The sequence below is a fragment of the Mobula birostris genome, chromosome 1 (assembly GCF_030028105.1).
Source record: "Mobula birostris isolate sMobBir1 chromosome 1, sMobBir1.hap1, whole genome shotgun sequence".
In the NCBI taxonomy this organism is placed as follows: Eukaryota; Metazoa; Chordata; class Chondrichthyes; order Myliobatiformes; family Myliobatidae; genus Mobula; species Mobula birostris.
The window spans coordinates 23,073,004-23,100,531 of record NC_092370.1 but is presented as its reverse complement, the minus strand read 5'-3'; positions in this window follow the sequence as shown (position 1 = coordinate 23,100,531).

Genomic DNA, 27,528 nt, shown 5'->3' with positions numbered 1-27,528 from the left:
ACTCTAAAAGGACTGGAGCAAATGCAACTTATTATAACCCAAATTCATGCTTCAAGCACAGCAACAGTCTTCTACAGATTAAATAAAACTAGAAACGTGTCATGGCTGATGTGAAATTTATAATCACACAGACATGACTGACACATAATATGCCCAAAACAGATTAGACTTAAAAAGTTTTAACAAGGTCTAAATCCTTTGAGGATATTGTGATCTGCCATTTGATTTAATGTTTGTTTAAGCTTTCTAAAATTCACATTGCTTTTTTTTTTCACAAAGTACATTTTCAGTGAGAGTGCAAAGACCACAGGTTAATCCATTTGTTTGTGAACCAGAATGCACAATCCTAATCACCACCTCAGTATAGCAATGTTATGTCAAGTAATACTGAGTTGAGCAACCTAACATCTAACGACATGTTACTCAAAGCAATCAGAACTGGAGTTAAAACGGGCATTGGGTCCTTATTACCACATGCAGAGGCCAAATGCCTATTTTAGTTACACAATGTAAGCTTCAGTAAATTTCTAAACAATAACTGCTGACTCCACCCACTCTAGCAGTCACCTATTCACCAAATTGCCATCGGGGAGATGCTACAATTCCATCACTACCAAAACTGCCCATCATCTCCAAAGCTTCTGTCTTGTAACTATCCAGCTTCTCATCATAACTCACACAGGTGTAATAACCCAAATGATCCTGCACAATATCCGTTAACTTGTCTTCCCTGCTCTCCTTGTTCTATTGATAATTATTAAGTCTGTTCCTATGTTCACGTTTATTTAAGTCTGAATATTGACATTTGTGTATGTGACCATTCTACTAATTGTTGATTGCTGATGGCTGTTTTCACTATTGTTTTCTAAGTTGTTGGTTGCTATTGTGTTGTCTGTTAAGGTATTGTCCTGTGCTTTATGCTTTACACTGAAACACAATCATTTCTGGTATGTTTCACATACTGGCAATAAAGTGATTCTGATCCTGAATATGGGGTCTAGTGTCTTTCAGGCATCCTTATAATATGGGATAGCCCCACCCTCCCCAACTCCCGGGATCCCCACTGACGGCCATTTTATGCCTTTGTTCCAATTTCTTCTGAACATTTTACTGTTACTTCAACAAATGACAATTTCTAATACTGCCTTTTACTTTAACAACTTCTACAGTATGTGTTTATATTAGTTTGAGGTAAAATAGATGATATTCCGCTCATAGTGTAATCACTCGAGTTGAGTATGACATTCTCCTATGGGGTTGTCCATTGATGGGTCTACAGGTGGCTGCAGAGGCAAATCTGGGATCCAAATCTGGCCCAGTGTGGGCCAGACTTCACAATCTGCCTCCTTTTCCACTTGCCGATCACCACAGGAATGAATCCATGATGTTAGTGTGGATTCCCTCAATGGAGAACGCCCGTGCGTGACTTGGTTTAATGTGGGGAGGCTGATGCACAGTCAGCCACCTAATCACTATCTCAGATGGTCACTATCGTGACAGATCGGGCTCAAGGAGCAGCGGCATAGAATGCAAAACGACTGAGGCCCCTTCCGCCCCATCATCTTCCGCCAGCTCCACTGTTGTGGCCTTGCATGTGTTTCCCGATCAATAAGTTAGTTAGAGTCTATGACCACATTAAAAGGGCACAGCTCACAACGACGACCTCAATTTTTGATTTTCTGATCATATATGGCTAAAAGTTAATTCCTTCCACAACTGAGCAGGTAAATTGGAACACAATAATTATGGGGTGATATCAGCCTAAGCACAAGAACAAAATAACTTTTAGCAAATTAGTTGCACGATTAACAACACTCTGATTTTCTTGTACATCCAATAAGTTATCTATAATATGCAGTGAATGTCGCTTATACAGTTTGTAATAAGTGTGTCAAATGTTCACGCATTAATTTTGTCAAATGGAATTCCTGGAAAATAATTTTTGAATTTTGCACCTGTGGAAAATGACAAAATTTCAAATAATGGCTTGTATTTAACCACCTGTGAAATGTAGGCTGATTAAAAAATAATGGCAGATGGAGTTCAGTCTGGAAAGATGTGAAGCAACAGATGGATCTTGGCATCTGCGTCCATGAATCCCTCAAAATTGCTGCAAAAGTTATGAGATGGTTATCAAGCTGTATGGTAGTTTGGTCTTCATTAGTTGGGAGATTGAATTCAAGGTAATTCTAAGGTAATTTTGCAGCTTTATAAAGCCTTGACTAGACCACACTCCAGTCACCTCATTACAGGAAGGATGTAGAAGCTTTAGAGGGGGTGCAGTGAAGATTTATCTGGATGTTGTCTGGAGTACAGACCATGTTTTATGACAGGTTGAGCGAGCTAGGGCTTTTCTCTTTAGAATGAAGGGGGCTGAGATTTAACTTGAAAGAAGTGTGCAGGATGATAAAAGGCATAGATTGAGAGGATAACGAGATTCTTTTTCCAAAGGTAGAAATGAGTAATACCAGCGGGCATTATTTTAAAGTGATTGGAGGAAAGTATGGGGGAGATATCAGAGGTGCTTTCTTTATACAAGCATGTTCCTCCAGCGTGCTGAGCGTGTTTCTTTATACACGGAGTGGTGGGTGAATGGATTGCTCTTCAGGGTAGGTGGTAGAGGCTGCTACGTTAGGGACACTTAAGAAACTCTTCCATAGGCACATGGATGATAGAAAAATGGAGGGCTTTGTAAGAGGGAATGGTTAGACTAATCTTAGAGTAGGTTGAAAGGTTGCCAATATTTCATAGGCCAAAGAAGCTGTACTGTGCCCTAATGTTCTGTTTTAAAAACCAAATATATATTCACTTAGTTTCTATAACATACAAGTTTAGTAAACTCAAATCATTCATTCCAATGGCCCAATCAGCAGCAGGAGTAGACCACAGTGAGGAGGTTTCTCACAGGTCGGTGACGCTTGTTTAAAACTACAGAAGGGAAAAGCAGGGCAGCCATTGTTGGGAGTAGGCCAAGGCTGAGAGTAGGAGTGTCAGGCTTTCTGCTAGGGTTGCCCTTTCTTTTTTCTTACTGTACCAAGTGTAGTAAATGGCCATTGGGTGTTCTTCATGCTGGATGTTGGAGTCCTGGGAGACCCAGAGTCTCCCAGTGAATTAAATCTACATGAAGTGCATCCAGCTGCAGCTCTTGAAGACAGTATGAGGGATCTGGGGCGGCAGCTGGATGATCTTCGGCTTGTATGGGAGAGTGAAGAGATAATCGATCAGAGTTACAGGGAAGTAGACACCCTTACATTGCAGAAGGTGAGTAACCAGATGACTGTCAGGAGAAATGGAAATGTGAATAGGCAGCTAGCACAGAGCACCCCTGTGGCCATTCCCCTCAACAATAAGTATACCATTTTGGATGCAAACAACAGGAATTCTGCAGATGCTGGAAATTCAAGCAACACACATCAAAGTTGCTGGTGAACGCAGCAGGCCAGGCAGCATCTGTAGGAAGAGGTACAGTCGACGTTTCAGGCCGAGACCCTTCGTCAGGACTAACTGAAGGAAGAGTGAGTAAGGGATTTGAAAGTTGGAGGGGGAGGGGGAGATCCAAAATGATAGGAGAAGACAGGAGGGGGAGGGATAGAGCCAAGAGCTGGACAGGTGATAGGCAAAATGGGATACGAGAGGATCATGGGACAGGAGGTCCCGGAAAAAAGACAAGGGGGGGGGGACCCAGAGAATGGGCAAGAGGTATATTCAGAGGGACAGAGAGAGAAAAAGGAGAGTGAGAGAAAGAATGTGTGCATAAAAATGAGTAACAGATGGGATACGAGGGGGAGGTGGGACCTTAGCGGAAGTTAGAGAAGTCGATGTTCATGCCATCAGGTTGGAGGCTACCCAGATGGAATATAAGGTGTTGTTCCTCCAACCTGAGTGTGGCTTCATCTTTACAGTAGAGGAGGCCGTGGATGGACATGTCAGAATGGGAATGGGATGTGGAATTAAAATGTGTGGCCACTGGGAGATCCTGCTTTCTCTGGCGGACAGAGCGTAGATGTTCAGCAAAGCGGTCTCCCAGTCTGCGTTGGGTCTCGCCATTTTGGATACTGTTTTAGAGATGGCCTCCCAGGGGAATGAAACGGAGACCGGGTTACTGTCACTGAGCATAGGTCCATGGTGCAGAAGGGAAAGAGGAAGAAGAGAGGAGTGGTAGTGTTAGGCAACTCGATAGAGGAACAGACAGGAGATTCGGTGGATGTGAACGGGACACGTCAATGTTATGTTGTCTCCCAGGTGCCAGGGTCAGGGATGTCTCGGATCGCGTCCGTAACATATTGGAAAGGGAGGGAGAGCAGCCTGATGTCTTGGTACATATTGGTACCAATGACATTGGAAGGAAAAGCAAAGAGGTCCTGAAAAGAGAATTCAGAGAGCTAGGTAGAAAACTGAGAAGCAGGACCTCCTGGGTAGTAATTTCTGGATTGATGTCTGTGCCACGCACCAGTGAGGGTAGAAACAGGATGATTTGGCAGATTAATGTGTGGCTGAGAAGCAGGTGTGGGCAGAGCTTCAGCTTCTTGTATCATTGGAATCTCTCCTGGGGGAGGTGTGACCTGTTCTGGGAAAAAATAAGCAAGGTGCAGGATAGATGTGTTCCAAAAATGAAGAAGTACTTAAAAGGTAAAATAGTACAATGTGGCTGACAAGAGAAGTCAAAGCTAATATAAAAACAAAGCAAAAATTAGTGGGAAGACAAAGGATTGGGAGGCTTTTAAACCCCTACAGAGAGCAAATAAAATAATTATTAGGAGGGAAAATATGAAATATGAAAGCAAGCTAGCAAACAATATCAAATGGATAGTAAAAGTTTTTTAAAGTATGTAAAAAAATAAAAGAGATAAGAGTGATATAGGACTGCTAGAAGATGAGGCTGAAGAAATAATAATGGGATCCAAGGAGATGGCAGATGAACTAAATGAGTATTTTGCATTAGTTTTCACTTTGAAAGACACTAGCAGTGTGTCAGGTGTTGAAGGGTGTAAGGGAAGAGCAGTGAGTGCAGTTACTATTACAAGGAAGAAGGTGCTCTAAAAGCTGAAAGATCTGAGTGTAGGTTAGCCACCCGGACCAAATGAACCGCACTCTAGGATTCTGAATGAGGTAGTGTTAGAGATTGTGGAGGCATTAGTAATGATCTTTCAAAAAATCATTGAACTCTGGGATGGTGCCAGCGGATTGGAAATTTGCAAATGTCACTCCACTCTTTAAGAAAGGAGGAAGGCGGCTGAAAGGAAATTATAGACCAGTTAGCCTGACCTCAGTGATTGGGAAGGTGTTAGAGACAATTGTTAAGGATGAGGTGATGGACTACTTGCTGACACAGAACAAGATAGGACAAAGTCAGCATGGCTTCTTTAAGGGAAGATCTTGCCTGATGAACCCATTCAAATTCTTTAAGGAGATTACACGTAGGATAGATAAAGGGGATGTAGTGGATGTTGTATATTTGGACTTTCAGAAGGCCTTTGACAAGGTGCTACACATGAGGCTGCTTGCCAAGTTAAGAACCCATGATATTACAGGAAATTTACTGACATGGTTAGGGCATTGGCTGATTGGTAGGAGGCAGAAAGTAAGAATAAAAGGATCCTTTTCTGGTTGGCTGCCAGTGACTAGTGGTGTTCCCCAGGGGTTGGTGTTGGGACCACTTCTTTTCCTGCTGTGTATCAATGATTAAATGATAGAATGGATGGTTTTGTTGCCAAGTTTGCAGATGATACGAGGATTAGTAGAGGGGCAGGCAATGTTAAGGAAAAAGGTAGACTGCGGAAGGATTTAGACAGATTAGAAGAATGGGCAAGAGAGTGGCAAATGAAATACAATGTTGGAAAATGCATAGTAATGCACTTTGGTAGTAGAAATAAATGTGCAGACTATTTTCTAAATAGGGAGAAAATCCAAAAATTTGAGATGCAATGGGACTTGGGAGTTCTTGTGCAGAACACTCTGAAGGTTCACTTGCAGGTAGAGTCAGTGGTGAGGAAGGCAAAAGCAATGCTAGCATTCGTTTCAAGAGGGCTAGAATACAAGAGCACAGATGTGATGCTGAGGCTTTATAAGGCACTGGTGAGGCCTCACCTTGAGTATTGTAAACAGTTTTGGGCTCCTCATCTAAGAAAAGGTGTGCTGTCATTGGAGAGGGTTCACAAGGGTGATTCTGGGAATGAAAGGGTTATCATACAAGGAACGTTTGATAGCTCTGAGTCTGTACTCACTGGAATTCAGAAGGATGAGGGAGGATCCCATTCAAACCTTTTGAATATTGAAAGGCCGAGACAGAGTAGATGTGGAAAGGATGTTTCCTATGGTGGGGGAGTCTTCGACTAGAGGGCACATCCTCAGGATAGAGGGGCATCCATTTAAAACAGAGATGTGGAGAAATTTCCTTCCCCAGATGGTGATGAATTTGTGGAACTTATTACAACAGGCAACTGTGGAGGCCAGGTCATTTGGTCTATTTAAGGCAGAGTTTGGTAGGTTCTTGATTGGACACTGCATCAAAGGTTATGGGGAGAAAGCCGAGGAATGGGGCAGAGGAAAGGAAAAAAAAGATCAGACTGGATGGGTCAATTGGCCTAATTCTGCTCCTATAACTTATGGTCTTATGGTCAATCTCAATGGAAATAAAATTCATACAGATTCAAAATACCTCTGTGAACTTTATGGGCAAATGCTTCATTTTCGCTGCATGGACTGAGCACGTTGATGTATTTGAACACCAATTCTGAAATCTTGTTTCATCGTCTTCAGTGGAAGCCAGTTTCAGATGGAGATTTCAGTGTACCTGTGTAAGCTGCCAGTTTAATTTATCCAACCGAGGATGAATGTCTACCGTTGTTGAGCTGCCCCGAGCAGGTTCTAATAGGAAATGCAATTGTTTGGTTTCTGAAAAGTGCAGCTCGGCATTTTATAATCACCTAATTACTCATGTTTAACATTTTGAAAGGATATTGGTAACGTTGCTCCAAAGAAGATAAACACCAGCCTATAAATCAATAGCTTTGAACTTTGATGGGAAGGTTGTGATGGAAATGTATTGTGTTTGGAATGTGAATCAATTGGTCTCTTTATATATAACTAGCGAGACATCAATCTCAAACAAGAGAAAGTCTGCAGATGCTGGAAATCCAAGCAACACACACACACACACACACACACAAACACACACACACAAATGCTGGAGGAGCTCAGTAGGCAAGGCAGCATCTATGGAAAAGACTACAGTCAACATTTCAGGCTGAGACCCTTCATCAGGACTGAATCACATCAATCCATCTGCCACAGATGTTCAGTTCAACATCAAACTGACATCAGTTTATATCAATCAATTTTGTGAAGGAAGAGGTGAATAATTTACTGAAGCTTCAGCAAGTTGCTCTGATTTATCTGTATGCTTTTTGCAAATAAGTGCATTAATCAGATTCAGTTTATGTCAATATATTTTAAAATGTATCTCATGGAGATGGAAAGCATACAGTTTGATACTGACATCCTGTGAATGATTAGAAACTTTCCCATTAGCATCCCTCTCCGAGGACCATTGCCTTGTCATGGTGGAGAGGCTTGTGAGCATCCAAGATCCCAAAAGAGATGCCGCCTGGAGTTTAGCCATCTGGCACTTAGTTTCTGGTAGGGTTGCCCATGGCGGTAAGGTCAAGGGGGTGGTTCTACGTAGAGAACAATCCAACCAAGATCTTAATGGTGAAGCTGGTGGAAGATGATGAGAACTCACAATGTCAGTGAAGATGGAGGAAGGCTGCAGCAGTGAAAACTCCTGACCCAGATCTGTCAAGGACCGTGTGGTGGCTACCCATGCAACAGCCTCCCATGTTAAACAAAGTCATGCACAATCATTCGCCATTAAGGGAGTTCACCCTAACATCCCTGATTAAGTCCTGTGGTGATCGGTAAGTGGAGAACAGGGTAGCATTGTGAAGTCTGGAAGCCCACACCGCCCTGATCTACAGCCATCTGAGGACTCACCAATAGACAACCCCTTCAGAATGAAAGGGTTAACGAATGAGGAGTGTTTGATGGCTCTGGGGCTGTACTCACTGGAGTTTAGAAGAATGAGGGTGAAATCTCATTTTAATCTATTGCATATTGAAAAGCCTAAATAGAGTGGATGTGGAGAGGATGTTTTCTATAGAGAAGAAAGAGTCTAGGACCAGAGGACACAGCCTCAGAATAAAAGGATGCCAATTTAGAATGGAGATGAGCTGGAATTTCTTTATTTAGAGGATGGTGAATCTCTGGAATCCATTGCCACAGAGAGCTGTGGTGGCCAAGAGTTTAGGTATATTTGAAGGAGAGGTTGATAGCTTCTTGATTAGTAAGGGCACCAAAGATTATGGGGAGAATGCAGGAGAGTGGCATTGAGAGGGATAATAAATCAGCCATGATTAAATAGCAGAGCAGACTCAATGAACCAAATAGCCTAATTTTGCTCCTGTGTCTTATAGTTTTATGCCTTGTTGTCTGAAGAAAGCACAGCAAATCAGAAGAATGAATCTCTCAGCACTGAAGTAAGAAGTAGCTGGTGTGAAGGGACCCAAGGGAAGGTGGCAGAAATGGCATAACTCGGGTACATTGGGAAAATGGGTAAATATGACAGCATGCAAGAGGTGGTCAGTATGGATGCCACGGTAGCATAGTGGTTAGTGTAATGTTATTACAGCTCAGGATGTTCTGGAGTTCAGAGTTCAATTCCTGCGCCATTCTGTAAACCTCCCTGGCTCTGTGCGTCCTCCCCGTGGAATGTGTGGGTTTTCCATGGGTACTCCAGTTTCTTCCCATGGTCCAAAGACGTACTGGGTAGATTAATTAGTCTTTGTAAATTGTCCCATGACTAGGTTAGGGTAAAATCGAGGTTCTGACGTTGCTGTGCTAGCATGGCTTGAAGGGCCAGGTGGGCCTCCTCCACACTGTATCACTAAATAACTAATAAATTTACCTTGAATAAATGGACCTATTCTTCAAAGCTAATAATATGGTAGGAGTTACAGGCAAAAATATAAAGGAAAACATGAGGTGATTCATATTATTGTTGGAAATGGCCTTAGAGAAGTGTGTGGCAATCATTAAGGTGTTGGGACACAGTGTAAAAATTAAAATGAGGTATTCTTCAACTCAGTACTATCTGAAGTGTTTAAAAACTAGCAACTTGGTACACAGTATCAGATGCCAGCAGAAGTAATTCTTACATATGCTACAAAATTAACAGACCTAGTGAGGCACAGTAATTCTGCAGCTTTCTGCCAGGTGAGTATTGAAGGATGATTCTATGTCTGAATTAGATGATGTTTGAAATAATACTCTTTAATATTAAAAATACATCTTTAATATTCCATAACTTTCTTATGGAGACAAGAATAAGATTGTTATAGAAATGGAATAAACGCTGATGAGGTCAAATAGTTTTGGTCAGCTCAAGGCGAGAGATGAAAAATGAGGTGAGGCAATACCATCAGCACAGTAACTGCAGAATCTTTCGTGCCTTCTTCATTGAGACCCAGTCATGTAAAGCACTGAACTGCTTCAGTGGGAACCCGAATGTAGGGTAAGAAACCACGGCTTCAAAAAATGACTGGCCCTACAATTGACACCAGGCAATTTATGACTTGATCTCTTGCAGCAGACTGCTGCTGGACTGCAACAAAGTTTTGGGATTGGTTTATCATTTTCACCTGGCTAATATACAGTGGAAAAACTTGTCCTGCATACTATTCATACAGAGCACCGCACTGATATAGAACTAGATAAAACAATGACAATAAAGTGTAAAAGTTACAGAGAAAGTGCGGTACAAGACGAGGTAGCCTGTGAAGTCAAGGGTCCATCTCATCATACAAGTGCTCCATTCAATAGTACGAGTGGGATAGAAGCTGTCTTTCAGCCTGGTGATATCGGCTTTTGTATCTTTTACCCAATGGGAGAGGCGGCGAAAAGAGAGTACCTCGAGTGAAGGTGTGACAGAGAGCGCTCATTAATGCACTCCTTACAAACATGCACGCAAACAATGCCTTGTCATTCTGCTGAAATTGTGCTGAGTGTGGGCACTTTATACGTCTTTCCCCCTGGTATATTCTATTCATGAATGTAATGGTTTCTCAAGCATTTGGCTTTATGGTGCTTTCCTGTTATATCCAGTGGAATATTCCATTTCTTTAGTCCTGGAGATGTATAAATGTGTGTATATTGTTTGTACACTGCATTTACTTTATACTTTATAGTCGCCAAACAATTGATACTAGAATGTACAATCATCACTGCGATATTTGATTCTGTGCTTCCTGATCCCTGGATTACAAATCGATAGTAAATATTAAAAATTTAAATTATAAATCATAAATAGAAAATAGAAAAATGGGAAGTAAGGTAGTGCAAAAAAAAAACCGAGAGGCAGGTCCGGATATTTGGAGGGTACGGCCCAGATCCGGGTCAGGATCCGTTCAGCAGTCTTATCACAGTTGGAAAGAAGCTGTTCCCAAATCTGGCCGTACAAGTCTTCAAGCTCCTGAGCCTTCTCCCGGAGGGAAGAGGGATGAAAAGTGTGTTGGCTGGGTGGATCGTGTCCTTGATTATCCTGGCAGCACTGCTCCGACAGCGTGCGGTGTAAAGTGAGTCCAAGGACGGAAGATTGGTTTGTGTGATGTGCTGCACCGTGTTCACAATCTTCTGCAGCTTCTTCCGGTCTTGGGCAGGACAACTTCCACACCAGGATGTGATGCACCCTAGAAGAATGCTTTCTACGGTGCATCTAGAAAAATTAGTGTGGGTTTTAGGGGACAGGCCAAATTTCCTTAGTTTTCTCAGGAAGTAAAGGTGCTGGTGGGCCTTCTTGGCAGTGGATTCTGCTTGGCTGGACCAAGTCAGGTCATTTTTGACATTGACCCCAAGGAACTTGAAGCTTTTGACCTGTTCCACTTGCGCACCACCGATGTAAATTGGGTCATGCGGTCCGCTATTCCTTCTTAAGGTAGATACTTCTGTTTATTTGTAATATGATTGGAACTATATTGTGGGGTGCATCATATTCTGATTCATGTGTAGTCTTAAGTTGACTTTATGGGTAATTAAAGATGGTTATGTACTGGTGCCTAATAAAACAGGCCAGACTGCTCTCAGTAGGAGAGAGAGAGGTTGAGCTGCTGGGAGTTCACACTGGAATATAGTACCAGGTTATTTATTGTATTTCTGGTAGATACCTTTTTGTAAATATTAGCAGTTTTCTTTTCACTATTTTACCTAATTTTCGTAAGTTTGATTTTTTGATGCACCAAATAAACACCCTTGCATGAAAGTGCTAAGCAACATCAGCCTTCGATTGTGAACCACATATTCGGGCAGATGGGGCTCGTCAGCCATGGTTGGCAGCTCATCTAGGAGAAGGAAAACTCTGATTGTAAACCTCCACTGCCTTCAAGCTACACCCACTCATGGGGAAGGCTTTGAGAGTGAACCCAGAGGGAAAAACCCAGAGCTGGAGTCCCTAAGGCAGTCCTACGTTGAGTTCAACGCAGACTGACAACTCCTTTGATGCTGCTGGTGCCAAATTCTATCGGTCTCGTCTGTTCCTTTGGGTTCATCAGATATGTAAAGAGGGGGAGATTGCTTCATGGGCGACAGCTTGCTCTCCATATTGTATTGCCCTGGCTTGTATATCTAAACAGCTAGGATGCAATATCCATGGTCGACCCTGACGTATGGAGGCCTCATTATCATCTTTTTCAAACCACGTACGTAACAGAGCATTACTTTGGTTATGTAGCTACTGTGCTGAGGCAGCAGGAAGTACGTATAGGCCGTATGTTCAGAGAGAGTATAACAGGAGGAAGAGTAGGACAATTATTCTAAAAGGAATGAATGGATCCACAAGGAGCAGCTGGCAAAGAATAACTGAAGTCTGGCGGCATCCTGCTGGCCTTGCACAAGTTTACGATAACAGATAAGGATATAAAAATATTGCGAGTGGTAATCCACGCAAGTCCCATTGGAATAAAGCATAATGAGAAAAAAAATGGGAAGTTCCTAATTAAATAGAAGCTGTGTGGCACAGTGACACAGCTCATAATTATTCTGCCTCATGACATCAAAGACCTTGGTTCGATCCTGATCTTAGGCTCTGTCTGCATGGAGTTTGCACATTTTCCCTATGACTATGACTAAATGCACATTTTCCCTCTTTCCTTCCGCATCCCAGAAATATGAAGGTTGGCAAGTTAATTAGCCACTGAAAGTTGCTCCGATGTCAAGGTTCAAAGTAAATTTATTATAGAAGTACGTATACTGCATGTCGCCGTATACTTCCTTGACCTTCAATTCTTGCAGGCATTCACAGGAGAACAGAGAAATATAATAGAATCAGTGAAAAGCTACAACAAAGACTGACAAACAACCAATGTACGAAAGAAGACAAACTGTGCAGACAAAAATAAATGACACTGAGAACCTAATTTGTAGAGTCCTTGAAAGTGAACCCACAGGTTGTAGAATCAGTTCAGAGTTGAAGTGAGTAAGTGTGTCAGAACAGGAACAGACCCAGGCCCCTCAGCAACAATGTTGTGCGGAAGCAGCTAAAAAGTAGATTTAAAAAACACAAAAACTTATCTCTCCTATTTACACAACGTCCATATCCCTCCATCCTCCTCATATTCATGAGCCTGTCTAAGCATCTCTTAAAAGCCTCTGATGTATTTCCTCTACCACCATATCAGGCAGTGGATTCCAGTCATCCACCAGTCTCTGAGCACAAAACTTACCCCTCACATCCCCTTTGGGCCTACTCCCTCTTACCTTCAATGCATGCCCTCTGGTATTAGACATTTCTTCCCTGAGAAAAATATACTCTCTGTCCACTCTATCGATGCCTCTCACAATCTTATAAACCCTCAGCCTTCGCTGCTCCAGAGAAAACAACCCAAGTTTGTCCAGCCTCTTGTGATATCACCTGCCCTCTAAAACAGGCAGCATCCTGGTAAACCTCTTCTGCACCCTCTTCAAAGCCTCAAAGACCTTCCTACAGTACAGCAACTGGAAATGTATGCAATAGTCCAGATTTAGCATGACCCGAGTTCTATAAAGTTGTGACATAACTTCTCGAGTTTTGAAATCAATGCCTTGACCAATAAAAGCAAGCGTTCCATATCTATAAGTAGTAGACAGTGGAGAAAATTTTTTAAAATGGGATAACTGGAGGATTAATGTAGATCAGGTGTTCCCAACCTAAGGTCCATGGACCATGGCATAAAAAAGGTTGGGAACCACAGATATAGATGGTTGGTTGATGGATGGTACTGATTAATGAGCCCAAGAGTCTTCTTTTAAGATCTTTGAGATGATTTTATGATCTTAAATGTAGACATGGAAGAATGCATGCAAAATAGTATTCTTGCCGGAGTGGTGTCTAAGAAAAAAAGAAACTTAAACAGTAAATTTGAAACTAAATGCACCATTACCCAAAATGTCAAGAGAAGTGATCTGTCTGTAATCATTGTGAACTGCATTAAGAAACTGTTAGTACTGGTAGAGAATGATCAGGGAACCTATGGCAAATATATTGTATCTGAACACAGATCTAGCATCTAGTAAGGAACTAACAAAAGGTAAACACAAGAGATTCTGCAGATGCTGGAAATCCAGAGTAACACACACAAAATGCTGGAGGAACTGAGCAGGTCAGGCAGCATCAATGGGTAGGAATGAACAGCTGAAGTTTCAGGCCGAGTCCTTCTTCAGGTCTGGGCAGAAGGAGGAAGAAACAAGAATAAAAAGGTAAGGGGGAGGAGAAGGAGTCTCAGGCTGGCTTGGGGGGGAGGGGCAGGTATAGCCAAGTGCGGTGCCTTTTACCTCCAGAAGCATCTGTTATAACCATATAACAATTACAGCATGGAAACAGGTCATCTTGACCCTTCTAGTCCGTGCCGAACTCTTACTCTCACCTAGTCCCACTGACCTGCACTCAGCCCATAACCCTCCATTCCTTTCCTGTCCATATAGCTGGCCAATTTAACTTTAAACGACAAATCCAACCTGCCTCAACCACTTCTGCTGGAAGCTCCTTCCACAAAGCTACCAGTCTCTGAATAAAGAAGTTCCCCCTCATGTTACCCCTAAACTTTTGCCCTTTAACTCTCAACTCATGTCCTCTTGTTTGAATCTCCCCCTACTCTCAATGGAAAAAAGCCTATCCATGTCAACTCTATCAATCCCCCTCATAATTTTAAATACCTCTATCAAGTCCCCCCTCAACCTTCTACGCTCTAAAAAATAAAGACCTAACTTGTTCAATCTTTCTCTGTAACTTAGGAGATGAAACCCAGGCAACATTTTAGTAAACCTCCTCTGTACTCTCTCAATTTTGTTGACATCTTTCCTATAATTCGGTGACCAAAGCTGTACACAATACTCCAAATCTGGCCTTACCAATGCCTTGTACAATTTCAACATTACATCCTAACTCCTATACTCAATGCTCTGATTTATAAAGGCCAGCATACCAAAAGCTTTCTTCACCACCCTATCCACATGAGATTCCACCTTCAGGGAACTATGCACCATTATTCCTAGATCCCTCTGTTCTACTGCATTCTTCAATGCCCTACCATTTACCATGTATGTCCTGTTTCTACACCGATTGGGCACTGTGAACTGAGGATTGACACCCAAGTAAAAGTGTGAAGCAATAAGAAGTTGCGAGATGTCTGTGAGACTCGAAAGATTACCCATGGATATACTCAGGGTGTGGTTAAAGAAGGAGTCTGTATTTTGGGAACAATAAGTGATGTAAGGGCAGTGTGGAAGCTATTGCCAAGGTACTGTACAAACAGCAGCAAGTTCTGTGATTCTTTGTTTTGTGACTGTCCGTGGAGAAGACACATTTCAGCAGGGTTGTATACTGCATACTTACTTTGATAATAAATGTACTTTGAATTTTTGAACCTTTGAAGTATACCCCCTCCCCCATCCACCAAATTTCCCACTTACCTGGCTTCACCTATCACCTGCCAGCTTGTAGAGATTCAAACCTCCCCCACCCCCCCCAAATCCTGCTTGTTCTGCTTTCTTCCCCCTTCCTTTCCGGTCCAGATGAAGGATCTTGGCCTAAAACTTTAACTGTTTATTCCTCCCTATAGATGCTAACTGATCTGCTGAGTTCCTCCAGCATTTTTTTTAGATTATGAAGACACGTAGTCCCCTTTTATTGTCATTTAGTAATGCATGCATTAAGAAATGATACATTATTTCCTCCGGTGTGATATCACAAAACACAGGACAAATCAAGACTGAAAAAACTGACAAAACCACATAATTATAACATATAGTTACAACAGTGCACAATACCATAACTTGATCAAGTCCCTGAGCACAGTAAAGTTCAAAGTTGCTCAAATGTCCCACATCTCACGCAGATGGGAGAAGGAAGAAAAACTCTCCCTGCCCTGCCAACCACAATCTGACTCTGAGCCATCTGAAAACTTCGAGCTCTGATCAGCTCTCTGACACCGAGTACTGAGCGCCATCTCTGTCCCAGCGATTCGACCTCTTTCTCGGTCACCAAAAGCAGGCAAGGCCGGGGATTTTGAGGCCTACCCTCCGAAAGATTCCCGACCACACAGTAACGACAGCAGCGAATGGGTGTTTCAGAAATTTCTCCAGATATTCCTCTGTGGTTTCACGTCCATTCTCCATCAAGTCAGAATTGTCCATGGCCCCTATTTAACGGATACAAGATCATTTTCACTGGACAGCTGCGCATGCACGGCGCGCTGCCATCTTCTCCTCCTGCCAATTGTGTGTCATTGTGGATTTCCCGCAGCTGCGGGATCTTATGTTTACAAATAGGAGAGAAAGCTGCACCAGTACTTGAGGTAATGTTGTATATTTATTTATTTATTGGGACCTTCCAACCCTTAGAGCTGCACCACCCAACAATTCCTGATTTAACCCCAGCCTAATCACAGGACAATTTACGATGAACAATGAACCTACCAATTGGTACGTCTTTGGACTGTGGGTGGAATCCAGAGTACCTGGAGGAAACCCACGTGGTTATGAGGAGAAAAATAATCAAATAAGGTGATGGCAGGGATCAAGTATATAATGGCAGACAATTTAAAATGAGGATATCCGAAAGTAGGGTGTGCTTTCCCAAAATCCAGGTGGAGGGAAAAGGTTCAAGAGTTTACAGAAAGCTACTGTATATGTTATTCTTCTGGAATAAAGTCCATTTGATATCTGAGACTTCGGATGGGATCTTATGGAGAAATCCCAATGGAATCTGTACAGTTTGGAGAGAAAAGAGCTAGCATGAAAGTCCACATACTTAAGGTCTGTGAGGTATTCAACTGTAGTTGTACACAAGGTTAAAATGAAAGCACATTAAACATTCAATTTCAGACGAAGTTTATCTCTCAAAACATTTTACTGCACTGATATCTATTTTCTGCTGAGTTATTAACATTAACAGATCTCCTCCAAATTATAAATGGAATTAGGCAAATTAGAAGGAAATGCTCATGATTATTGACAACAGCACGGGGTCTATTAGAGCAACTGGAATTCAGAGAAACAGTGGCTGGAATTTGCCTCAAGACAGCAAACACCTGCTTATCGGTAATCTGTATAGGGTCCATGAAGCTGGTGCCGTTTTGCCTCACTTCTATAGACTCTGTGTCTGTACCCTGAGTAAATATAAATGCAAAAAATGCATTTAAAATCTCCCTCATTTCTATTTGCTCCATGCATGGATTACCATTCCGATCTTCCGGAGACCAATTTTGTCCCTTCCAATCCTTTTGCTCTTAACATATCTGACAAATCCCTTAGGATTTTCCTCTATCTTGTCTGCTAGGCCAACTTCATGCCTTCTTTTCACCTTCCTGCTTCCATTCTTAAGTGTTCCTTCCTTAAGAATGAGAAGGAATTCACTTGAAATAATTCCCTTCATCGTAATCTTTGTGTTCAATACTATTTGCCTATTATTTGCATTGACATAATTTCTATACAAGTAAGTCTTGTATCTGAAATAATATGTTTTACAGCAGACTCGATGACCAAATGACCTTTCCCACTCACCTGGCTTTACCTATCACCTTCTAGCTAGTTCTCATTCCCCTCCCCCCCCAACTTTTTATTTTGGCATCTTCCCCCTTCCTTTCCAGTCCTGAAGAAGGGTCTTGGCCTGAAATGTCAATTATTTATTCATTTCCATAGATGCAGCCTGACCTGCTGAGTACCTCCAGTATTTTGAGTCTTTTACTCTAATTCTGCTCATTTACCTTTTTTTAATGGTTTAATCATTTAATGGTCTTATGATCATAGATTTTCAGCATCATTCACTGCGCACCCAGTGGGTACAGCCCAAAATTAAAATACTGTAGAGCTGGAAATCTGAAGTTTCACACTAGCCGCAGTGAAACAACACTAGTCAAATATGTTCTGCATTGCATTATGTAATATTTCCTTCCTTCAAGAATTGTATTTCAAACAATGCACCATGAATAAGAGCTGCAGAAAGCAGCCGGTGTAAATTGAGTTACGAGAGCTGGATGTCATGCTGCTAGGCGATGCAATTTGTCATCTGTGAATTTCTCCCTTAACTCTTTTTCAAAATATAAAAATGAAGGAACGTTGCTCACTTCTTGCGGATTCCTATTTAGTTTTGGATCACTGGAGTGTGATTATACAGCCTGCTGATGACACATTTAATCCATCAGAATCTCAGCTTGGATCAAGCATGATAGCAAAATGTTTTCCAAAAAAAATCAAGTGCTGTTCCAAAGGTGAAAGAACTTGGCTTCGGTGGATGTAATTTAGGTATAAAGTACATGAGATTTTCAACCATGGGACATTGCAGCTGACCCTCAGCAGAAATCGCAAACAAAAAGAAGCAGAATTTTGTTTTATTTATCCCAAAGGCAATAATGTGAATTGAAGTGCCCAAGCATTCAACCAACACAACACAGACATGGGCTTAACCTGTAATCTTCCTTGGACTCAGGAAAACTGAAAATGCGAGAAACACTCAGTAAATCAGGAAATATCCATGGAGAGAAAAAACAGAGTTAATATATCAGCTCTGGGACCCTTTTTCAAAACAACTTGACATTAACTATTTCTCTATCCATAGATGCTGCCTGACCTGCATTGTATGTCCAACATTTTCTTTTTTTTTTAAATTCCAATTTCCAGCATCTACAGGCTTTTTGATGTTTAGATTTTCTTTCACTGATTTGGTCTATTTGGCTTAGCTTGTGTTGAACGATTAACAAGGAGTCACACCTGGAATTGCAAACTTTGGCAATGAAGGTAAGCTTTACTCCAGGAAACTATATACTGCATATATAGACAATATACATTCAGATTCATTTATTTACAACATGTACACTGAAACATGGAGTGAAATGCATCATTTGTGTTAACAACCAACACAACTTAAGGATGTAACAGACACAAAAATGCTGGTGGAACTCAGTAGGCCATACAGCATCTGTGAAAAAGAGTGAACAGTCGACATAGCAGAGCTCACAGAGGGGGAGGAGTGAGAGAGGCACCAGATAAAACCTCAGGATGTGTGGCTCGCAAGTGGCCAAACATTCCAGTGCCAACATACGGTAGTATGCTCACAATGCTCGGCAGAACAACACAAAGGACAACAAATCAGAACACAACAGCCAACAAAACAACAAAAAGCATATTTTTTTCCTACCCACCCACTCACATGGACATTTCTTCAAGCCCAGGACAGGCCTCTGGGCCTCCACTCATCAGGCTTCAGCCATCAATTTTCAAGTTCTGATTTCTGGATGACCTTTGGGTTTTGATCTTTAATAGTGAACCTGCGACTAGCTGAAGAGAGGACCCTGAACTCCAGGCCTCAAACTTTTCTATGGCTAATGTGTTTGAATAACTCACTGTTCATGTTCACTGTTATCTTGAATGATAATGTTATCTTCAATCCAGTTGCTCCTTTATTGGCAAGTCTGCAAGTGTTGGTGAATGCTGGGAATATAAAACCATAAGATATAGGAGCTGTTTGATCCATCTAGTCTGCTCCACAATTTCATTATGGCTGATTCATTTTCCCTCTCAGCCCCAATCTCCTGCCTTCTCCCTTTATCCCTTCATGACCTGACTAATCAAGAATCTATCAGCCTCTGCTTCAAATATACTCGGTGACTTGGCCTCCACAGCTGCCTGTGGCAACGAATTCCACCGATTCACCACTGTCTGGCTGAAGAAATTCCTCCCTCATCCCCATTCTGAAAGGATGTCCCTCTCGGCCTTACTGTGTGTCAACACTGGTGCACCTCAAAGATGCATGCTTAGCCCACTGCACTACTCTCTCTCTATACCCACGACTGTGTGGCTAGGCACAGCTCAAATGCCATCTATAAATTTGCCGATGATACAACTGTTATCAGCAGAATTTCAGCTGGTGATGAGGAGTGTACAGGATAAGGCGTAAGATGGATCAGCTGGTTGAGTGGTGTCAACGTCAGTAAGACCAAGGAATTGATTGTGGACTTCAGGAAGGGAAATTCAAAGGAACACACTCCAGTCCTCATCGAGGGATCAGCAGTGGAAAGGGTGAACATTTTTAAGTTACACATATAAGAATTGCTGGTGAACGCAGCAGGCCAGGCAGCATCTCTAGGAAGAGGTACAGTCGACGTTTCAGGCCGAGACCCTAGTCCTGATGAGACGCTAGTCCTGCATCACCAGCTGGTATGGACGGGCCACTGCACAGGATCAGAGAAGGATACAGAAATTTGCAGACTCAACCAGCTCCATCATTTAAACAGGCCCTTCATTCCCATTGAGCTGCACTGCCCAGCAACCCAGCTATTAACCCTAACCTAATGATAGGACAATTTACAACAACCAATTAACCTTCTAACTGGAGGAAATCGGACCTCCCAGAGGAAGAACATCAATTTTCTGATGCTGGAATTGAACTCTGAACTCCAATGAGACGAGCTGAGCTAGTCGCTATGCTACAGCAGTGTCCTGGCAGGAAGCCTTATCACCAGGATCAGTAAAAAGGGACATTCTTGGTTGCATGAACATAGTCTTGGTGCCATCACACAGTGTGTCTGATTGAGGGGGGTGGGGTTAAGAATTCTATCCATCTTCTCTGGAATTTGCTTTTACTAGAAGGTCTGGAAAGGAATGTGGAAATTTTAATGAGGTTCTACATAACACAGGACTCTGTACAAATTGAGTTAATACTAATACAGCCCGTAGCCTCAAGATTATGGGTAAATAATGCCCTCTGTGATCCACCCACTGGTCCCCAGTGCAAAGGAACTCCAGGCAAGCATATCCAAAACAGTATTAGGTTTATGATGACTGGCATACTTCATGAAATGTGTTGTTTTGCAGCAGCAGTCTACAGTATGCAAAACCTAAAAAGTACGGTATGTTACACAACTAAATAAATAATGCAAAAGATAAATTATGGAGGTTCATGGACAGTTCATGGACTGTTCAGAAATCTGTTGGCTGAGAGGAAAGTGCTGTTCCTTAAAAACACTGAGTGTGGTTCGTCAGGCTCCTGTACCCCCTTCCGGGTAGTAGAGGTAGTACTGTGAAAGGGAGCATGTCCCGGATGGTGAGAGTCTTCAATGACGGAGGTCTCTTTGAGGTATTGCTTTTGAAGATGTCCTCAGTGGTGGGAGGGTTTAGCCCACGATGGAGCTATCTGCATTCTCAGCTCTCTGCAGAGTCCGGCAATCCTGTGCATTGGAGACACTATTTCAAAACACTGTGTGTCCGACAGAGTGATCAGCAGCAACTGGGGCTCCACAGGGGACTGTCTTGTCTCCCTTTCTCTTCACCATTTACACCTCGGACTTCAACTACTGCACAGAGTCTTGTCATCTTCGGAAGTTTTCTGATGGCTCTGCCATAGTTGGATGCATCAGCAAGGGAGATGAGGCTGAGTACAGGGCTACTGTAGGAAACTTTGTCACATGGTGTGAGCAGAATTATCTGCAGCTTAATGTGAAAAAGACTAAGGAGCTGGTGGTAGACCTGAGGAGAGCTAAGGTACCGGTGACCCCTGTTTCCATCCAGGGGGTCAGTGTGGACATGGTGGAGGATTACAAATACCTGGGGATACAAATTGACAATAAACTGGACTGGTCAAAGAACACTGAAGCTGTCTACAAGAAGGGTCAGAGCCGTCTCTATTTCCTGAGGAGACTGAGGTCCTTTAACATCTGTCGAACAATGCTGAGGATATTCTACGAGTCTGTGGTGGCCAGTGCGATCATGTTTGCTGTTGTGTGCTGGGGCAGCAGACTGAGGGTAGCAGACACCAACAGCATCAATAAACTCATTCGTAAGGCCAGTGATGTTGTGGGGATGGAACTGGACTCTCTCACGGTGATGTCTGAAAAGAGGATGCTGTCTAAGTTGCATGCCATCTTGGACAATGTCTCCCATCCACTACATAATGGACTGCTTGGGTACAGGAGTACATTCAGCCAGAGACTCATTCCACCGAGATGCAACACAGAGCATCACAGGAAGTCATTCCTGCTTGTGGTCATCAAACTTTACAACTCCTCCCTTGGAGGGTCAGACACCCTGAGCCAATAGGCTGGTCCTGGACTTATTTCCTGGCATAATTTACATATTATTATTTAATTATTTATGGTTTATCTCTATTTAATTATTTAGGGTGCAACTGTAACGAAAACCAATTTCCCTCCGGATCAATAAAGTATGACTATGACTAAAATATGATGAACCTCTCAGGAGGCTCTCCATGGTACATAGGAAGAAATTTGCATGAGCCTTTGGTGACATACCAAACCTCTTCAAACTCCCTGAATTGCAGTTTCTGCAAAGGTTCTCTATGGTAGACCCTCCCTGAAAAGGACGCTATCAGGCTGTTTGCTCAAGGAGTACGTGAAAAGGAAAATACATGTTTTGTTAACATCAATGTATACTCAGTGACTACTTTATTAGTACCTCAAACGAGTACATGTACATAGATATCTGCTGCTTTAGCCCATCCACATTGAGGTTCACGTGTTTAGAGATGCTCCTCTGCAAACCATTGTTGTAACACGTGGTTAATAAGTTACTGTCACCTTCCTGTCAGCTTGAACCAGTCTGGCAATTCTCTTCTGACTTCTCTCACTAACAAGGCATTTTCACCCACAGAACTACAACCTACTGGGTGTTTTTTTGTTTTTTACACCATTCTCCATAAACTCTAGAGACGCTGTGTGTAAAATATCCCACAAAATTGGCAGTTTATGAGATATTCAAACCACTCGTCTGGCACCAACAATCATTCCTGGGTCAAAGTCACCGAGATCACATTTCTTCTAAAATCTGATGTTTGATCTGAGCAACAACTGAACCTTTTGACCATATCAGTATGCTTTTATGCATTGTGTTGTTGCCACATGATTGGCTGATTAGATATTTGCATTAATAAGCATGTGTAGAGGCGTACTTAATAAGCAGGATCTCCCAGTGGCCACACATTTTAATTCCACGTCCCAATCTGATATGTCTGACCATGGCCTCCTCTACTGTCAAGATGAAGCCACACTCAGGTTGGAGGAACAACACCTTATATTCCATCTGGCTAGCCTCCAACCTGATGGCATGAACATTGACTTCTATAACTATCGTTAATGCCCCTCCTCCCCTTTGTATTTATTTTCCCCTTTTTCTCTCTCTCTTTTTTCTCCCTCTGTCCCCCTCACTATAACTCCTTGCCTGCTCTCCATCCTCTGGGCTCCCCTCCCCCTTTCTTTCTCCTTAGGCTTCCCGTCCCATGATCCTCTCCCTTCTCCAGCCTTGTATCCCTTTTGCCAATCACCTGTCCAGCTCTTGGCTCCATCCCTCCCCCTCCTGTCTTCTCCTATCATTTTGGATCTCCCCCTCCCCCTCTTAAATCTTTTAGTCTCTCTTCTTTCAGTTAGTCCTGACGAAGGGTCTTGGCCTGAAAAGTCGACTACTTCTTCCTATAGGTGCTGCCTGGCCTGTTGTGTTCACCAGCATTTTGTGTGTGTCGCTTGAATTTCCAGCATCTGCAGATTTCCTCGTGTTTGCCTTTCAACATTTGATAGGTTTCAGTGAGGTCATCCTACATCCTTCTGAATTCTAGTGAATACAGGTCCAGAAACGTCAGATGCTTTTCATATGACAAGCCATTCAATCCTGAAATCATTTCCATGAACCTCCTTTATTAGCTTGGGAAAAATCACACTCAGGACAACAAAGACGTTTTCTGGTCTTTAATTCCTTTATTTTAGATATTTAATTTCAGAAAGAGGGTATCAAATTAAAGACAACAAGATGAATTGAATTGCTCCTGCTGTTACAATCTCAGCTTAATTTTGGTCCACACACTTGTGTATCAACTTGTCACGTATGCAGCATGGAAATAAGTAAAACAAGATATACAAATCCAATACAGTAGTGGTAATTCTAAAAAAAAATACAAGCAATATTAGAATCCCATCAACCCTGTGCCTCATACACAACATCAAAAACATGAATAAATACATCTCATCTTAACTAAGAGATATACTCACTTTGAGACACATGTGCTTAACTTTCAAACATATATAAGCTAGACCCTGAAACGAGTTCTCCTTGCTCACACCATGTGAACATTTCTCCGTTGCAGTCACATTCAGTTATGAAACAATGAAGTAAGACAAAATAAACTTTTACAAAACCTTTTACAACATATTGCATTGTAGTTAAAATCACTGGTAAGGTTAACCTACTCAGCCAATACGAAACTTTGCACAACCACGCTAATGTCACGTACCCCGTGGCGGGTTAAAGAACCAGCAGAAATAGAAAACACTTTGGAGTTTGGTATTGCTATTAACTAATACTATTTATTAGTAACTACGCAATACAGTAATATAAAAATCAGATAAATCAAACAGGTTAGCAAAGATTATATGTATACAAGTGTGGAAATATAGAAACCAAGCTTCTTCAAGCCTAGGGGTAAATGGATACAGTGATGGGTAATGTTCATTTCAGTTCGTGGTATTGAGTTGAGTAGTGACGGAGAGAGAGAGATATTTGTAATCCAGGGTAGATGTCGAGAGAAGGCAATTACGTCGATATTCCACAGATTCCACGACAGCAATACAAGATAACAATAGTAATAGGTTTTATCTCCGAAGTTGTTCCATTCCACACACGAAATATCACCGACAGTGATCTTCAACGAATATCATTTCAACACAAGTGGTACCACACCCGAATTCAGCTACGGGACATCTCAAAGTGGTGGCCACAGGATACTCCAACAGAATCCACGTATGGATTATCACCAACAGCTTATCACTGAGGTACCGTCTTCAAGTGGTAAAACTACCAATCCAGGCAAGGATTATCACACACAGGGTTACCCCAAACACACAACTGTGACAGCCACTTATCCAGTTCCACGACATATGAAATAACTTCAACAGTGATTTGCCGCAGGGGTGCCTTTCTTCAGTGAACTACCGTACCCAAACAAAGGGTAAACACACATGTGGTATTCACAAAGGTTTTCCCCTCACCAGAGAACCCACTCCTGTGGATTAACTAAATGACAATCACACTTTCGTAGTTGAATGGAATCAAACTCACCCTTACGGGCTACTTAGAGAGAGAGTCCAAACAGTGATCTCTTTGTCATTAGGTTTTTTTCTGTTTCAAACCTATCTCTCCTCTTTTCTCTTCCTGCAAACTTGTTCTAGTTGCAGACAACTTGTGAGAGTCATTTATCGATACTCAGGATTGATCTCAACTCACCCCTTTCTGGGCTACTGAAAGCTTAAACCAGCGACCGACTCACTGGTGTCTTTCAATGACCGAATCCATCTTGACTCTGAGCATGTGTTTCTCTGTGTGTCACTGTCCTTGTAAAAAGTAAACACTCTGCAGAGAAACCATAACATCGATTGTCCATCAAATAATTCCACCTCTCTCTCTCTGTCTTTCAATGGCAACCCAGAAGCTGACAGCGGTAGTTAGTGTCCTTGTAAGTATAAACACGCTGCAGAGAAACCATAACACCATCCCAAAGCAGTCTTCACCTCTCTCTCTTAATAACAAGGTGTTTGTGTTTTACAGCTCCCTCTCTCTCTTTTTAAAGGCACAGTCCATAGAAAAATGAACCCTGGGGGTACATAACACTAACAAGCACCAATACCTTACTTGTGAAAATCTAAATCATCCACGTGTATAACATGTCAAATTACTGATATTCTGGATTTACAAACAAGTATAAATGAATTTACATGGATAGTATCAAATAATATTCACCTTTCCTCACCATATGTCCAGTACTTTATGTTTGTTCTAGAACATTGTAACTCTTCTTTCTACTCTGCACGTGCATAATAGCAACACTGTGTTCTGTTAAAGGGACAGGCAGTTATTTTAGCATTACCAAGGTGAATTCTTAACTGCACTTAACAATAAAATAATAACATTCAACATTCACATGGTTACACTTCTTTGAACACTCTCCAGTTTCAGCACATACTTTTGAAGATGAGGGGCCCAAAACTGCTCACCATATACCCCGTGAAGACTCACCAGAGTTTTATAAAGTCTCAACATTACATCCTTGCTTTTATATACTAATCCTCTTGAAATGAAAGCTAACATTGCATTTGCCTTCCTCACCACAGACACAATCTGGAAATTAACCTTCAGGAAATCCTGCACAAGGACTCCCAAGTTCCTTTGTACCTCAATTTTTTTTGTATTTTCTCTCCATTTAGAAAATAGTCAACCCTCTCAGTTCTTCTAACAAAGTGCAGGACCATACCCGACACAATATTCCATCTGCCATTTCTTTGCCTATTCTCTTAATCTGTCTGAGTCCTTCTGTAGCCTCTTTACTTCCTTAAAACTACCTGCCTGTACAGCTATCTTCATATTGTCTGCAAAATCTTCAACAAAGAATCAGAATCAGAATCAGGTTTATCATCACTGGCATGTGACATGAAATTTGTTAACTTAGCAGCAGCAGTTCAATCAATTACGTATGTTGAATAGATTATTAAAAATGTACAAAAACAGAAATACTGTGTATTAAAAAAAGTGAGGTAGTGTCCAAAGCTTCAAAGTCCATTTAGGAATCGAATGGCAGAGGGGAAGAAGCTGTTCCTGAATCGCTGAGTGTGTGCCTTTGGGCATCTGTATCTCCTACCTGATGGTAACAGTAAGAAAAGGGCATGCCCTGGGTGCTAGAGGTCTTTAATAGTGGACACTGCCTTTCTGAGACACCACTCCCTAAAGATGTCCTGGGTACTTTGTAGGCTAGTGCTCAAGATGGAGCTGACTAGATTTACACCTTCTGCAGCTTCTTTCAGAAAGATGGAAAAAAGCCATTAATTCCATCATCCAAATCATTGACATGTAACATAAAAGGAATCAGTCCTAATACAGACCCCTGTGGAAGACCACTAGTCACCAGCAGCAAATCAGAAAAGGCTCCCTTTATTACCACACTTCACCTCCTGCTAATCAGCCACTGCTTTATCCATGCTAGAGTCCTTCCTGTAATACCATGGGCTCTTAGTTTGTTACGCAGCCTAGTATGTGGCACCTCGCAACCACACAACATCAACTGATTCTTCTCTGTTTTTCCTGTCGTTTACTTCTTCAAAGAATTCCAACAGATTTGTCAGGCAAGATTTTCCCTTGAGGAAATCATGTTGGTAATGGCCGATTTTATCATTTGCCTCCAAGTACCCTGAGACCTCGTTTTAATAATCGACTATACCTGTAGTTTCCTTTCTTCTTCCTCTCTTCCTTCTTGAAGAGTGGAGTGACTTTTGTAATTTTCCAGTCTTACGGAACCATTCCGGATTTAGTGATTCTGGAAATATCATTACTAATGCCTCCACAATCTCTTTAGCTGCCTCTTTCAGAACTGTGGGGCGTACACCATCTGGTGCAGGTGATGTATCCACCTTCAGACCCTTCTTTTTCCCCAAGAACCTTCTCTCTAGTTATGGTAACTTCACACACTTTATGACCCCTGACACCTGGTACTTCCACCAGACAGCTAGTGTCTTCCACAGTGAAGACTCATGCAAAATACTTAGTGTTCAGTTCATCTAATATTTTGTTTTTATCCATTTGTAACCCCCTCCCCAGCATTGTTTTCCAGCAGCCCGATATCTACTCTTGACACCTTTCATGCTTTATATATATGAAGAAACTTTTGGTGCTCCCTTTAATATTATTGGCTAGCTTACTTTCGTATTCCATTATTACCTTCTTAATGACGTTTTAGTCACCTTCTGTTGGTTATAAAAGCTTCCCAACCCTCTAACTTTCCATTAACCTTTGCTTTATTATATGCCCTCCCTTTGGCTTCTATGGTAGCTTTGACTTCTCTTGTTTGTATGATTGTGTCTTCTTTCCTTTAAAATACTTCTTTCTCTTTGAAATATAAGTATCATGCGCCTTCCGAATTGCTTCCAGAAATTGCTCCTCCACCGTCATCCCTGCCAGTGT